This window comes from Gavia stellata, chromosome 1 (assembly GCF_030936135.1).
Source record: "Gavia stellata isolate bGavSte3 chromosome 1, bGavSte3.hap2, whole genome shotgun sequence".
Lineage (NCBI taxonomy): Eukaryota > Metazoa > Chordata > Aves > Gaviiformes > Gaviidae > Gavia > Gavia stellata.
The window spans coordinates 39,363,702-39,380,017 of record NC_082594.1 but is presented as its reverse complement, the minus strand read 5'-3'; positions in this window follow the sequence as shown (position 1 = coordinate 39,380,017).

Sequence of the window (16,316 nt, the reverse complement as noted above, 5' to 3'; positions counted from 1 at the left end):
TTAGTTGTTGGTTGTGATGCAACACAGTGGTATTCAGGCTGGTTTTTAAGTTATAACTTGGTATTAAAGCAAATATGAGGACAACTAAACCAAAAACGTTTGCAACAGCCTGCATATTACAAATTGCAAGTGAAAAATTCATTCCAAATAATCCAAATGGGCTATAATTAGACTGTACTTGATGATAGTATACTTACAACTATGTGTACTTAAATATTATCTAACTGATGTTTTATTGGATAAGCTGTATTCTTTTGCTGTATGGTATAATTAACAATTTTTATAACATTAAATACATCAGTGGACCATATTTTCGAATGAACGATTGGTTTTGCATCACTTATAGCTATACTGTCTCTAAACATTCACAACAGTTAATTCCCAAGAAAAGGGTAACTCTGACTAGGCATAGCTGCACCGTATCAAGCTCTAGCTCTTGCTTTCCTTCCCCTATATTGGTGGCTACTCAGATCTAGTCAGTGGCATTCTGAAGAAGTCTCCATGTTTCGGAGAGTCAAAGACACATAACAGCGGTGCAATTCAGAGCAGCTGCAAGTGGTACCGGGGCTAGAGCTGACTCACATCTCAGAAAACCTCCCAAGAAAGAACAGTCTTTCTTGTGGCTGTCTGTAGAGTAGAGTATGTCTAGAAAGGAAGCTGTGATTATTGCAAGCATTCAGAAATCATAACTGAGACCAAAAAATAACCATGTAATCACTTAAAGTAAGGCAATGTAAACAAAAAAAATAGTCTGTATAGCAGTTCCCATTCTGTTTCTGAACATTTGCTTTCTTTTTTCAGGCTTTCGTTTTTCAGCAAATAATAAAACAAGCAGACCGCAAGTGAAAGATCAGACAATGATACAGCTTTAGAGAAGAGCTAAATGTTGTGAGGCCTGGAAAAAGTGAAAGCCAGAAAGAACCACAGAGAAGCAGGATGTTATCATCTTATTTTCCTGAGTAAGAAATAGTTTAACAAAACTGGTCCTTCTGCTTTATAAACAGACTAAAGAAATTAAAACAGGCTCTGTGGTCCCCCCTACTTCATATCCATTTCTGTGAGCAAGAGAGTCTGAGTACTGCTCTCCTGCTCTACGAGGCTAGGCATTCAGTATCTGCACTATATATCTGATTTTTATACATGTATTGGTTTTTCCTTCTCATTGCCTGAGTTGGATAAAGTTCCTGAAGCAGAATACCAAAAATTGTAGAAGTTCATGAGAAAAAATGTGACCAGTATTGGGGATGCCACATCCTCTGTCACCCTGTGACCAAACATGTACCAGCTATAATATTGAACACAGGACCCAAAAATGGGACCTGGGAGACAGGCATACAATACGTCAAACAAAATAAAACAAATTGTCTTGGCAGCTGTATACAGCACTCAGGCCATAGGTCAAACACTCTTGTGTTAGAGATAGAGAATAATTATGGAAAAAAGGCTTGAGAAGTAATTGCATGCATTATTTAATAAAGACGTTATTTCAAATTCAAGAAAAGTAGCAAGTCTCTTCACCCATAATGTAGAGTATTTCCTGGAAACTGAAAAGAAAAGAAAGAAAGAAAACAGAGCACAATAAACGAAACAGCTCAATGAAGTAAGGGCTTCCAAAACTACCCACTGGAGAAACATAATTTTATGTTGTTAACTGAAAGTCATTGTGTACACACAGGTGATAATAGATGCAAAATTTTACCAAGGAAGTTTCAGTAATAATATAAGGAATGTTTCACTGGACACCAAAAGGACATTCTTTTATTGGTAAATTACACTACTCAGATTTTTTTTCTGAAGGTATAGTGACAAATTGCTACTGTGTTGATGTACAAATTTTTTTTTCAACCAATGCAGTAGGTTGAAATAGGTTCATAGAATTAGAAAAGGGTATCTGTACCTCATTCAGCTGTTTACGGTATTTCTGCTGTGCTTGCTGCTTTGTTAATAGAGGCTGTGTGGATAACTCAAATGAGACACGTTTCTCAATCCATTTCCATGAGAATCTCATTGCTTTACTATGGAACATTTCTGATTGCTATGCATTGTTATTATTAGACTGAATTAACTTCATAGCATTTTATTTACAGGCCTTCTACTCATATAGAAGAAACTGAAGCACAGAAGAGTTTATCTCAGGACATAATCCAAATGTGTGCTCCCTTCTGTTCCCACTGATTTTAGGGTTAAAATCACTTGGCACCTCACAGAATGCATCCCTTTAAGTTCCTTGTTACAGTATTAAATGTTATAGCCCTTACAGTTAGGCAATCAACCCCACTGCCCCAAGAGCAATGGAAGTCTTTGGAGTCTCTTCTGGCACTTTAAATGGAGGGAAAAGGATCATCTTCTGGGACTTCAGTAGGTATTTCCAGCTGGATGAGGACGAAAGAACATTTGTCTGCTTGGTCCCACAGAATGAAACTCAGATCAAGAAAGAGGAAAGAGTTAATCTGCACTAGAAATCAGAATCCCTTAGATTTCTGTGAAAGATCATGTGTTTGAGAAACAATAGAAGGAATTATATTTTTATTGTTTCTTCTTGTTTCACCACCTGTGGTCTGGGCCTGTAGATTAGGAATCTGGTTGTAATAGGTTTTCTCTATAACAGATTTATATGCATACTTGACAGTTCTCATAAAATAATAATAAAAATTCCTCTAATTAACCTCCATTAAAAGAAAAAGATGAACGAATGATTCCTGTCTTTATTATATTTCTTAGAGAATCTGCAAAAAGAATGGTAAATGAACTCCTCAGGCAAATACTTTTTGCCTTCACTGTAGATTCTGATAAATATTGCATTAAAATATTACATAAGGCCTAAAATGAGTATCTTAGCCATGGAACCTTAATGGTTTTAACTCATGCTATGTTAGACCTCCCTACTGTGCTGAGCAAGTCTTAGGCTGAAATAATAATCAGTGCCATTAAAAGAACTTGAATAGTGCTAAATAAGTTGATTCAGATGCAGAGATGCAGAGGGAGCTTGTGACATCTAGAAGTCTCAAAAAAAATCTTCATGAATATATTTTGTGTGAATCTCTTGACTTCACTTTATTGATTTATAATGTAGTATTATATCAACCCCTTTAACCTGATTAGTCCCTTTCCTCCAAAAGGAATCCAACCCTTGATGGAATGTACACTAAAATCTCCTCATTTCCAAGGTGTATGTCTATCAGTTAACAAAAAATAAAAAATAATCCATCATAGCTATCATGCTTGTTATCACTTGCACATTTATTGGCTTGCCACCGAAACTCAGCAATTCTCCTCTATTTACATAGATCACCTTGTCATGTGGCAGGAATGGTGTCTCTATTGCAGCAGTATTGTGTAAAACGTGAGAAAGAGCCTTCTTGTTACTCACGTCTAAGAGGGTGCAGCAAAATGTGACTGCTATGAAAAAAGAAACTTGTTATATGAATACAAACTGCAATTAAGCCCCAAATGACCTCTAATAAGATTTTCAAAAACGACTGTGATTGCCAGTGCCTACTCAGATGCAGAAACCCCTCTCAGACTGGAACTCTACCTGGATGAGTGTTATTCCATCACTGGTTATCAGTGACCCACTGATAGCTCTCTGGGCTAATACAGCCCTTTCAAATGGAGGGCTGCAGCCATTACGATATTTGTAATATGAATATCTTTTTTTTTTTCCCTCTAGTATTTAACCAGGATTAAAACCTGAATAGCTTGGGATTTCAAAGAAACTGAACTGCAGTTTCAAAGTACTATATTTTCCCCTTCACTGTAATGTGACAGATTCCATAATAGATTTCAAGATTCTTAAAGATATGGCTCCTAAAGTGATATATAAAATTTGCTGCTATATACAGAAGCGGGCGGGGGGTAGCTGATGTGAAAGATAATAGACTCTAAACAATTCAGAAATGCTAAGCCCTACCACTTTCCAGTGAGAACAGTAAAGTTTGTGGCTGCTGTGCACTCCAGACTCTTTGCTTTCTTTAGGGTAAGCCTCCAGAAAACAATCTCATCCTTGCCAAACTTTTTACATCTAGGAGTGCATCTGGCAGTCTAAAGAGATTTACACAAAACAAGAACAGTCTTGGAGTTCTGTGGTTTTAACTTTATATGGAGGTCTTCCTTGAGTGACAAGGGCAATGTGTTAATGAGGAGGAAATGAAAATGAACAAACTGAGGAAGTGAAATGCTTGTTTTCCTTCCCTCATAGGATTGGCTATTAATAAGAGACAATTAGTAAATGAATGCTTGCTACCTCCTTCCACAATCAGCAGCAAACATAAAAAGGGGAGAGACACTGAAGCTAATAATAGCAATTGGATGCATAAATAACTGTATCATTCTAGATTAAATCACAGAAGCAAGCATTTGCCTTATACTCAAGAAAGACAGAACTTGTTACAAGGCAGGTCTATGCAATGAGACTATTAAGTGCAAAGACAGACCGGAAGTTTCCTTTAGTGTTTTCCTGCAGTGGACTTTGTATCAAAGTGTAGCTGTATACATTGCATACTTCTATACCTGAGCTAGTCGTCCTAAACTTCATTTCAAGTTAACAGACAAAAAATACGCACTTCCTGAACATAATTCATTTCATGTCAAAATAGGCATCTAAAGCAGATAAAATACATCTAAAAGATACTCTCTGTCTCTATTGAGGAACAGCTATAAAAGGCGCATATATTGACTAGCTCAGATAGAAATGTTTACATTGTGAATGTTTAAAAGTAGGTGATACGAATTCCTTCTCTAGGGTTTGGGTGAGTGATAGCCAGGTTTCAAAAGGAATGAGAAATCTACCAATTTCCTATTGTAGATATCATATAAATCTTGGTAGTTACCAAGAGCGTGTTAAAAATATGTGCAGACTTCCCCAGAAACCATGCTACCACATTACAGATAGCACAAAAACAGTTGTTGAGATGATAAGAAATGACAGATTTTAAGTTGCTTGTGTAATTTTATTTTGCAAGACTTTTGTGTACGTAGGCATTCATTACTTGTTTATAACTCATTTTTTCTGTAGACTTCCTGCTTCAGATAGAGTGCAGAACGAACATTGCACTGAGTATCAGGGTTATTAACTGCAAAGGAAAATACAGAAACTTAGCCTCAATGCAAATGTTATCCACCTTTTTACCAAACTTCATATCACAAAGCATGGAAAAAAACAGTGATTTCCGGAAATGTTTATAATCTGGTTTTGAATGCAAATGAAATAATGTATTTTTCTGTAAGTAAAAAATATTCAGCCTGAGACAGAGAAATCACTTGCAAAATTTTATTCCAAATGCTTTTAAATTTCACAAAACTATAACATGTGAAAAACTGGTCACAAAATTGGAGTAATAGACTACGTTTAACTAAGCTGATCTCTTCCTGTAGAAAGGCAAACTGAATGGCACTCAAAGAGTGGATAACAGGTAACAAGAGGGAAGAGTATGCAACAAGCAACAGCAGCAGCAGCTAGTCACTATGCCCAAAACTGCAATTTTCACTACAGCTGTAATATCTCTCCAAATAGTTCTCTTAATAAACTCCCTCCTCCTAGGAGCACCAGAAATTTCCTGTTACTTATTATCCAGTACAGAAGATCTTATGAAGCATTACTTTAATATCAAATATTAGGGTTTCTTACAGAGAGATGTCCAGTGAAAAACAACCAAATATACTCTCTCTAGGAATCTCTAGGCTCACTTGTAAGATCAGTGTAATTAGCTTCTACTGCTGAAAAATGGATCCTAGATGATCTGTCAGGTTCTGCCTCATACATCTTAATGATACTCATTTGACCAGAAAAATTTTGGCTCTGATGATAGCACATTTTTCCTCTAGTCTTCAAGAAAGGTCTAAGTTTCAAACAGGTGGCATGATAAAATCCCAGTCATTGTCATGGCTGCGAGCAGCAAATGAAGACTATGCACCTCCAAATAGCAGAGTTATTCTGCAAATCAATATAGTGATGTAGGTATAACATACGTCACAAAAAGAAATTGCCAAAGAGAGGTAGAAAACCCAAACAGGACAGAATTACTTCTAAATCAAATCCACAAAGAACCACAAAACATAAAATATAAATTACCTTCTGCACCGAAACTGTTCTGCCCACATATGTGTAGTTTTTCGAAGAAAATAAATAACTGTCTAGCAGTCTGTGGATTCTGGGTGAGTCAGCAAATGACAGAATGCTTGAGAGGAACAGGAAAAAAACACCATTGCCCACAAACTGAAATTAAGGAGTTAAAAAATACCAACCGTTTTCCCTAAAATCATCAGAAACATGTCTCCTAAGAGAAGCAGTTTATTAAGTTTTTCCAAAATAAAAAAATAAATTTTAAAAATTTCAGCAGGGCTTGGAAAGGAAAACAGCTCTGAAAATAAACAGTGCAACCAGAGGGTCATGGCCCCAGGCATGATTTCTCTGTTTTGTTTCCACACAGTTGTAGATTAATATTAATTCTTCATGACTTATTACAGTCATCTTTTTCTCTGAAACAATATTGATTGACTTGTTTTTACTTCAGACTGCATTTTTCTCTGTACTGTTTTATACACTTTTACAAATGTGCCTTCATGACAGCCTTAGGCTGGGGTGACACATGAGGATCAAACTGGAGACCTCCTGTGTTAAAACCTTGAACTAAAAATCCATGACTTTGCAGCTGAAGACTCTAACCACCCATTCTCTGTGGTTCAGTAGAGAGGGGAACCAGTAATACCTATTGTCTACTGGGTTTCTTTATAACTCAAAAGTCTTTTCTGTAAAGTTTCTAGAAGATGCATTTTCTTGAGCAGCTTATGAATGACAGTAGAAATTGATAAGGTCATGTCAGCCTAAAAAAGTTTCCCACTGGGATATTACTCTATTTCCCTGACAGAAATCTTTAGGTCTCAAACTAAATCTAAATTGCTCATTTAAAAATGTATTACAACAATGTTAAATTTGCTATACGACAGGAAGGGTAGTGTACATTCCAGGTTAAAGGTACTTTTCTAGCCTGAGAAATTTAGTCTGTCTGCAGTAATTGCTTTTAAAATCATTAAATATATATTAAAGGTTAAACAGAAGCTTTGCTGCACTGCACCTTATTTGTCATTTTATCATGATGTGTATCTCTATACGTTGGTAAAAACATAGAGCCAAGGACCATTATTTGACCCTGAAGCTAAGCAGCAGAAAATGTTGATGACCACACCAAAGCATTTGAACCTTGTTTAGATGTAGGTTAAAAATACAATTCCTATATTTCATACATCTTGGTTTTCCATTCTAAGTGCCTGATGTAATATGAGGGCTGTGTTTGTATAACATGAAATCACAGCTGTGTGTACTTTGCTTTGGGACAAGCAGCATGGATGTCTGATGACATAAAGCCTATTTTGTTGGAAGATTGCTTAAGGCCTGGCACAATCTTATCCATATTACCTGTAGGCTGACATCTCTCCATAACCAGCTCTGGACATTATCTCAGGGTGGTGACAGACAGTGGCCAATGCCATGCCATCAAGAGTAGTACCATCAGTTAAGCAATGTAAATGATCACCAGTTCAATGGTGAATTTGCCTGCTGCCTCTGTTTTCTGTTTGGGGTATTTGGTTTTTTTTAAACATGTAACTGCAGTCCAACACTTCCGGGACAGCAGTATACAGATATACTCATCTGATTCCAGAAGCTGTATGGTGGCATCCACACTTCACTGGGTTCAGACTGCATAGTCTGCCTTTCAGCCTGGCTAATTACCCTGGGCATACAGCAAAAACTCTCCTGTGTCAGAGCTTTCTTTGAGTTCTGGCTTGGGGATATCTGCACAGTACTCACAAGTATTATGTAGCCATGCTTTCAGATTTTCTACTCTGGAAAAGGACCAGCTCTGCACATACTGGAGTATACTTGCCTAGAATGGTTTTTGTTCCTATATTTTCTTGGCTTTGCTTTCTCATTTGACAAAAAGTGGTTTCATAGAAGTTATTCCTATCTGTAATGGGGGAAAAAGAACAATTCCTCATTCCATTTTATTTCAATTTTATATAGGAGCATGGCCTTATGTGTGATTATCTGGTAATGTAGTTTGCATACATCATATTATTCTTTTTATAAGGTATATAAAAAGAAAGAGATCCATTTTCAAAATGAGTTGTCAATTGTTTATGTAACAAATTGATCATTTATGCCTCTTGTGTCTTGCTGTGCCATTTTAGCAGTGTTTTCCAGAAAAACTCCTCTGTGCTGATATGCCATACTTCAACACACATGCATATAGAACGTACAATATGAATTGCTTTGAAACAGAATGTTTCCAGTGCTGGTTCTGTGGCTGAGGGAAATCAAAGGGAAAACTATACAATATGAAGATCAAAGACAACTGTTTTATGCAAGGTATAAAGGAAAAAAGTCATATACAACACTTAACAATTAATCAGTAACAGCACTGTAAAGCATATAGATGTTGAAGGTTATTGTACACTATCCTGACAGACAGGAGATCAGATAGATAGAAAGATGGATACACAGACAGACAATGTGCAAACACAAGGTGCTCGAATTAAGCCTATCTTTCTCAACCATTGGTAGTTTCTAGCTGACAGATTTTGACAATGCATATACATATGCATGCATATTCACCCACACATTCAGAATCCTTTCATCAGGTCTGACAAGAAGCAACAAAATCCAAACTAAATACCAGTTACAGTTGCTCTGAGAATAATATAATTATGGTAATCAATCAGACCACTTGAGAGAAAAAAATAGTTAGCACCTGTGGAGTAGAGAGGTGACAGCAGAAGGAGGTGACCAGCAGTTAACCTCTGCAGAACAAGGAGAGAAGAGGGCCCTTAACAATTCCCATTACACTTACCATGGGTGTAATGGGAAAGGTCAGCCAAGTCTTTTCAGGGACGCTGAATAAAAAATCCTCTTTCCTTCCTGCTAGATCAGTGGTCTTATAAAGAACTTTATTATTGCTTACAATCTTTTCTGCTCTCATATCATTAGATTATAATAGCTGAAACATTACTACTTTTATCTATGTTTTTATCAATACATCATAAAATTAAAATTCTTGTATTGTAAAGAAAATGGTGAATATGTTTAAAAGCTGTACCTTTAACACCACAGGAAAGGTAGCAGAAAAAGGCAATGGCACTTGAAGCCAAACAAGTCAAAAAAGCAGAAAAGATCCTTGGCCCTGCCAGCTCTCGCTGCTACCTCTCCTGTCAGAGGGAAGGCTGAAGAGGCAGGTGCTTGTTCTTTCATGAAGTCCTGAAGCTGTTCTTTATGCTCCCACATCCACCGCTATCCACTTTTCTCTCCCTAGGCTAGCTTCCAGGCTTGCTGCTCCAGCAGGCCTCTCCAGGACCCTATCAGGACTAGAAATCAGCCTGCCCTTCTGCAGCACTTCGGACATTTGAGGCCCATCCAGACCCACGTTTTGTCCAGCTAGTGGAGAAGAGGTGGAGAAAGAGAAGAGCAGAGCTGGTTTGTATCACTTCTTATTCTGAGTAACTGATACCCTTTTGCAGCCAGGTATAGAGTTAAGGAGAGAGAGTGAAAGACAAAGGGTAGCTGCAGTTGGGAAGGGCAGTATATATGGAAAGGACATTAATAAAGACTACTTCTAAAAAAAAAACCCAAATTATCTTTCAAAAACTTCTCTATTTTCTACTTCTACTATACCATAGTGAGATTGCTTCTAGCTTGTTCATTCACTATTTTAATTACTTACAAGCTAGGCTTTTCAAAAGAAAATCCTTCCTTCAAAATTGGAATTGTTCGTTAGATTATCCTGTAAGTAAATAATTTACCTATTCCTCACAAAATAAGTAATATCTGTTAAACCAGCAAAGATTTTTAAGAGGTGGGAGCTGAATTAATGTCTCTCCCATTAATGACTGTCATACATGTTTACTGGATTGAAAAAACAGATTGAGGCTGTATCATCTGTGGTTTATGCAATTAAACACAACTTTGCAGTTAAACACTGCTAAGTAGTTAAATACAGTGGTATCAAAAAACCCACCCTGCATGGGTAATTTTACTCAAAAAAAAAAAAAAAAAAAAAATTCTATGACTTCTTTGTGTTTACTACTAATTTAATATACAAGTAAACTTATTATGCCTAGTTTAATGTAAGGTATCACTAAGTGTGAGAGAAGTGGAAAAATCTGTCCACTGTAATTAAGCACTGAATCATTTAGCCAGTGGAGGAATATGTAACAGGACAAAAAATAACTCTAATGGCTAGAAGTGATTTCACTATAACATGTGGCAGACTGCAGCCTCTTTAAAAAAATTAGTCTGGCATTCATAATACAATATGTGTATTATGTCTCACAAAATATCTAACATATGCATTTATTATTTACAGACTAAGTACATGAAACAAAAAGACCCTGGTACATATGTAACTGGCATCATGATTTAACTTTTTCCTGAACACATAGCCAAGAATTTTTAAATGGGTTCTTAATATTAGATTTCTAGGCCTCTATTAAGGCACTTAATTAAGGCAGCTAATTGACTTTCTAAAGAGCCAGACAGCTACAACCCCACTGAATGAGAAATTCTAGGTTGTCAATACTTTCAAAAATACATGCACATCTATTTTGTTGTTTACCTTCAAAGTGATGTCACCCTGACCTCGGTGCCGGGGAAGGTTATGGAGCAGATCATATTGAGTGCCATCACGTGGCACATACAGGACAACCAGGCGATCAGGCCCAGTCAGTGTGGGTTTCTGAAAGGCAGGTCCTGCCTGACTAACCTCATCTCCTCCTATGACAAGGTGACCCAATTAGTGGATGAGGGAAGGGCTGTGGATGTAGTCTACCTAGACTTTAGTAAAGCCTTTGACACCACTTACCACAGCATTCTCTTGGACAAACTGACTACTCATGGCTTGGATGGGTGCACTCTTTGCTGGGTAAAACACCAGCTGGGCCCAAAGGGTTGTGGTGAATGGCGTTAAATCCAGCTGGCGGCCAGTCACAGGTGGTGTTCCCCAGGGCTCAGTATTGGGCCCAGTTCTGTTTAATATCTTTATCAATGATCTGGATGAGGGGATTGAGTTTGAAGATGACATTCAAGTTGTGCGGGAGTGTTGATCTGCTTGAGGGTAGGAAGGCTCTGCAGAGGGATCTGGACAGGCTGGATCGATGGGCCGAGGCCAATTGTATGAGGTTCAACAAGGCCAAGTGTTGGGTCCTGCACATGGGTCACAACAATCCCATGCAATGCTACAGGCTTGGGCACGAGTGGTTGGAAAGATGCCTGGCAGAAAAAGGCCTGTGGGTATTGGTCGACAGTCGGCTGAATATGAGCCAGCAGTGTGCCCAGGTGGCCAAGAAGGCCAACGGCATCCTGGCCTGTATCAGAAATAGTGTGGCCAGCAGGAGTAGGGAAGTGATCATGCCCCTGTAGTTGGCGCTGGTGAGGCCACACCTCGAATACTGTGTTCAGTTTTGGGCCCCTCACTACAAGAAGGACATGGAGGTGCTGGAGCGCGTCCAGAGAAGGGCGACGAAGCTGGTGAGGGGTCTGGAGCACAAGCCTTATGAGGAGCAGTTGAGAGGGTTGGGGTCATTTAGTCTGGAGAAGAGGAGGCTGAGGGGAGACCTCATCGCTCTCTACAGCTACCTGAAAGGGGGTTGTAGAGAGGTAGATGCTCGTCTCTTCTCCCAAGTGACAAGTGATAGGACAAGAGGAAATGGCCTCAAGTTGTGCCAGGTGAGGTTTAGACTGGACATTAGGAAAAACTTCTTCGCTGAAAGGGTTGTCAGGCATTGGAACAGGCTGCCCAGGGAGGTGGTTGAGTCACCATCCCTGGAGGTATTTAAAAGATGTGTGGATGTGGCGCTCAGGGACATGATTTAGTGGTAGACTTAGCAGTGTTAGGCTTACAGTTGGACTTGATGATCTTAAAGGTTTTTTCCAACCTGAATGATTCTATGATTCTAAGTTAGGCACATATATTCAGCTGAAGGACTCAATCTGCCTTGCCAGAATAATTTATAGTTTTATATAAATGTGTATACTAATATGTATGTGAGGGAAAAAAGCCCACTATATATATGAAGAAAAATAAAGCTGTTACGGTAAGAATCATAATTACTTAGGAGAAGCATTATTAGAATGTAACACAGAATTCCAAATGATAAACTGAAAGAGTGAGTGGAAAGGGCATGTATTACACAGTTTATTCTGAGTAAATACCAACAAAATCTCTGTACAATACCATTATCTGTTCTGTGTAGGACACATTTCCATGAAAAAGTTTGTTGTAAATACACCCTATGGCATTTTTAAGAATTTTGGGGGACTAATTTGTTGTGATACTTCACCTGTGAACTAGATACATTGGTTGCCAGAGGTATGTTTTCTGTGAGGAACCATTGCAACTTACAGTAGCATTGTTGAGGTTGCCAGGACTTCAAGTCTGTTATCTTAGAAACTTTCAAGGTTAAAAATAAGTGTACCTTTCACAATTATGAAACATTGTGCTGCATTAGACTGCTGTAACTTTTATGGTCATTGTATTACCATACTTTCATATTTCATTTTGTGAGGTGTAGGAAAAAGATGCGTTTAAACTGGAAAATACTAGTTTAGGGGCAAGGACTCAAACTGCCTGGGCAGAATTTAGCATAGCTGTCACATCTGAATCAAAAGGTTTTCCTTTACAGTCAATAGAGAGGATCTTTCAAGGTACACACCAACTCACTCATTTTAAACACGTTCTTCAGGATTATATGAATCTTATCAGGTATGGTGAAAACAGAGAAATGGTAGAAATGGTAGCAAAGCTACAGGGAGAAAGAGTAACTTGATTACAACTACACAAAAAACTCAGCAAAAAAATTATGAACCTTAAATGTATCCACTGTTTCCCCTTCTAACATTGTAGGCCCCATTGCGTCAACAGAAAACCAAGGAATTTCAGTTCTGCCTTCGCCCCCACAGTCTAAAATACAGTACATTAAACAAGATATTTAAGGAAATCCTGGTCTATAAGCATGCTGAGTTATACTGCAGCATTTGAGAATCTCCATTATCAGCACATTTTTTTAAAAGGTTGTGTCATATTTTTGTAACTAAAAAAAATTTTCAAAATAGCATTGGCCCAACTGAAATAATTCCTTCTTTCCATTTGATGAAAGAAGGTAACAATGTGCATATGAAAAGCTCAAGCTTACTATAATGCATTTAAATTTCTTGTTAAGAATTTGACAATAATTTTATGTTATTTTGTTGAGTTTTTGCAGTTTCCTGGTTTGCTCTATGAAATAGAATAATTCCATTAAATTCAAGTTTCTCGTGTTTTCTCCATGCAGTGTTACCTTAGTTTGGAGGAAGGGCAGGTATTTTGGGAGAATCATACTTCTTCCTGTCACCATAGCTAATGAGGCACAGGAAACCATTGACTGTTGCTTGATCATGCATACAGAACAAGCAACTGTTAGGAGGCACATTCTTCTTCTGAGATGAAGCCATCTGCAGCCAATCCCAGTAGGTTTTCCTTCAGGGCTGTAAGTGCACAGTAAGAATACAGATTGTTTCTACCTTCTACATCATTTTAGCAGAGCTTAAGCCAGTACATGTGGGAAAATCTAAATAAACACATACAGATGTCTATTTTTCCTAGGAAGTTTACCATGTATCATGCAGACAACCTTTTGAACATCCAAGATATTGTTAAAAAAAAATCACCAGAAATTAAACTGAAAGACTTTATCAAATCTTGTACATCAGGAGAAAGCAATCATGAGAGGAAAGATCCACATCTGCCAACACTTGATTTTAGTTATTTATTTGATAGGTATTTCTGGACAAACAGACTCAGTCACTACCAGATGCAGCATGTCTGTGTTAATAATCTGAGATAATTGACTCTCCCTTTTGCCTTTTGCCAATTACCATGCATCCAAACTGAGTCTCTTTCCTTCTCTCTCTTTTTAAATTCATTAGAAGGTTAGAGAATTATAAACCAAAAGATTAGGAAGGATAAAGAATGTCATTAAAATGTGATTGCAATCAAAATTAGGTGCCAGTGATTGCTTTCTATGAGAAAGGAGAAAGAAACAGTCTGAGAACTTCCCTGTCTCGACACAGTACTGTTGGGTACTCCTCTAAAATCTCTCTCCTTTTAATATGTCAAAAACACCCCAAGATTTGTAAAAACAGAAACAAAACACAGAACTGGGTTGAATGTGGGAATGATACAATGTGACTGAATAGCATATAAGTATTTTCTCAAAAATGGAGACAATGGGAAGAACAGAGCAATTTATTTATGCATTCTGTGCAAGTTTAACATTCAGTTTAGTCAGGACAGTATTTTAGCTATTATTTTCTGATATTGGTAATTAGCATGTTATACTGATTTATAAATCTGTCTGTAATGATACCATTCCAGCTAAAGAAATTGAATTTGCAAAGGCTAACTAGCACAAAGCCTCAATTATCAGTTGATTATAATAATTCGGCAGTGTGACAAGTGAGTTGTCATCAGCCCAGTAGTTGTGGGGAAAATAAATGCAGCAAAAAATAGTAAGCAGAAATTATTTCAGTCAGTGCAGGAAAAAAGAAATCTGTATTTGGGAAGTTCAATAAAGTAAATCCAGTTGCTTTAAAATGGAGAGGATTTATGCACGAAGATATTTTTATAATAAAAAGCACACTTTTCAAGGTCTCTGGCTATTTCTCTCCCCTAATTTAACTGGAAAATAACCAGCTTTATTTGCTAAATTAATACTAAAACCTTTCACTTTCATCACAATCCAGTGTGGAATATTTCTTGGAATTTTACTGCTATGTAAATATTGCCACCTGAGCAGACATTTCCTATTTTATGAAGGTGTTGTGATTACAGAGGTAGACTGACACAGAGGTGTTTTTGACTCTCAGCTCTAGTCTGACTTTGGACTAGATTTCAACTATCTAATTTTAGGCATTTAATTGAAATGCCGTGGTTAGGAACATAGGCTCTTTAGGACTCTTCTAACGGTCAGTGAAGGATAATTTCAGAACTTTGCAAGGTGAGTCAGGAGTTTATTGGGCCAAATTGCCCACTAGAGGTGCATATCTCTGTCTTCATCGATTAGGGAAATTCTATTTTAAGTAAGATGGTTAAAGTAACTGCCTAACTCAAGCATTCCTGTGTGCACATGGCCAAGTCACTTGAGTCTTCTTCTACAAACAGAATCCAGGTGAAATGCTCTATACTGTATCGCAGAGACTGAGCAATCCTGTACAGTCCATGGGGGAGGTTAGTCAAGGGTCAGGGTGCTAGTATTAAGTGCGCAAGCAGTGAGATGGTACTGGGGGCTCACCGGCAAGCAAGGCCCCAGGCTTAAACTAAAACGATGGAGAGCAATCAAGCAATGATGGGGAAGCTCCACTTCATTCCTTACACCTGTGTACATGCCGATCATGTTAAACTATTGATAGTAAACTATTGTTGGCTATTGTTAAACCTGAGAACAACATCTCAGACCTGGGTAGTTTTCTAAGGAAGAAATAATGTGAACTGGACTGGGACTGCAGACCATCCATAGCAGAAATTTAAGAACTTCCTTCAAGCTGAAATTCAGAACTGTAAACTTTCTGTTGGAGACTGAACCTTTCAGGCCTTCTTTCAGCTTTCAATATACAGCTGAGAAGTTCATGCTTACTCAGGTGTCCAGAGGGAACCTGGGTCTTCCCCTTCCTGAGGAAACGTTAACCATCACAACTCTATTCTGTAATATCTGAAGTATGAATCTACAGATCATGAAAAATTTAGAGTACTCACGTATTTTGGTAGGAGTCAGAAATATAATTCCATTTTTTGTTGATTTTTTTTTGTGTGTGCATTTTTCTATTAAATTGCATGTACGTCCAGTATGAAAGATTTGGTATTCATTAACATAAAACTCCTGTTAGTCTTCTGCCTAGGCTATTTTTGGAGTTGTAGATTTTGAATTTGGACCTCCCATAGCTCGTGTGAGTACTCTGGGCAGCTCTTCATGTATAATTTGGTGTGGTCTGACCATATTTACTCTGTTAGCTGAGTTACACTTATAATCATAACTCGGCTTTGGTGCTGAGCAGCTCAGCATTGTCAGGATTTATGTATATATGCCTAGAAGCAGAATAATATACCTTTCTACCATGCAGGTATTCTAACTAACCAACTTATAACACTATTTATGCTAGTAGCTATCAGGATACCCATACTAGCAGGTATCCATGTGTGAGAAACATTTCTTAAAGGTGCATGTTCTAGGGATCAACAGTCTTTCAGAGATAAGCTTGTTGTCTTTATGCTTAAACCAGGTCTTACTAAAAGCCC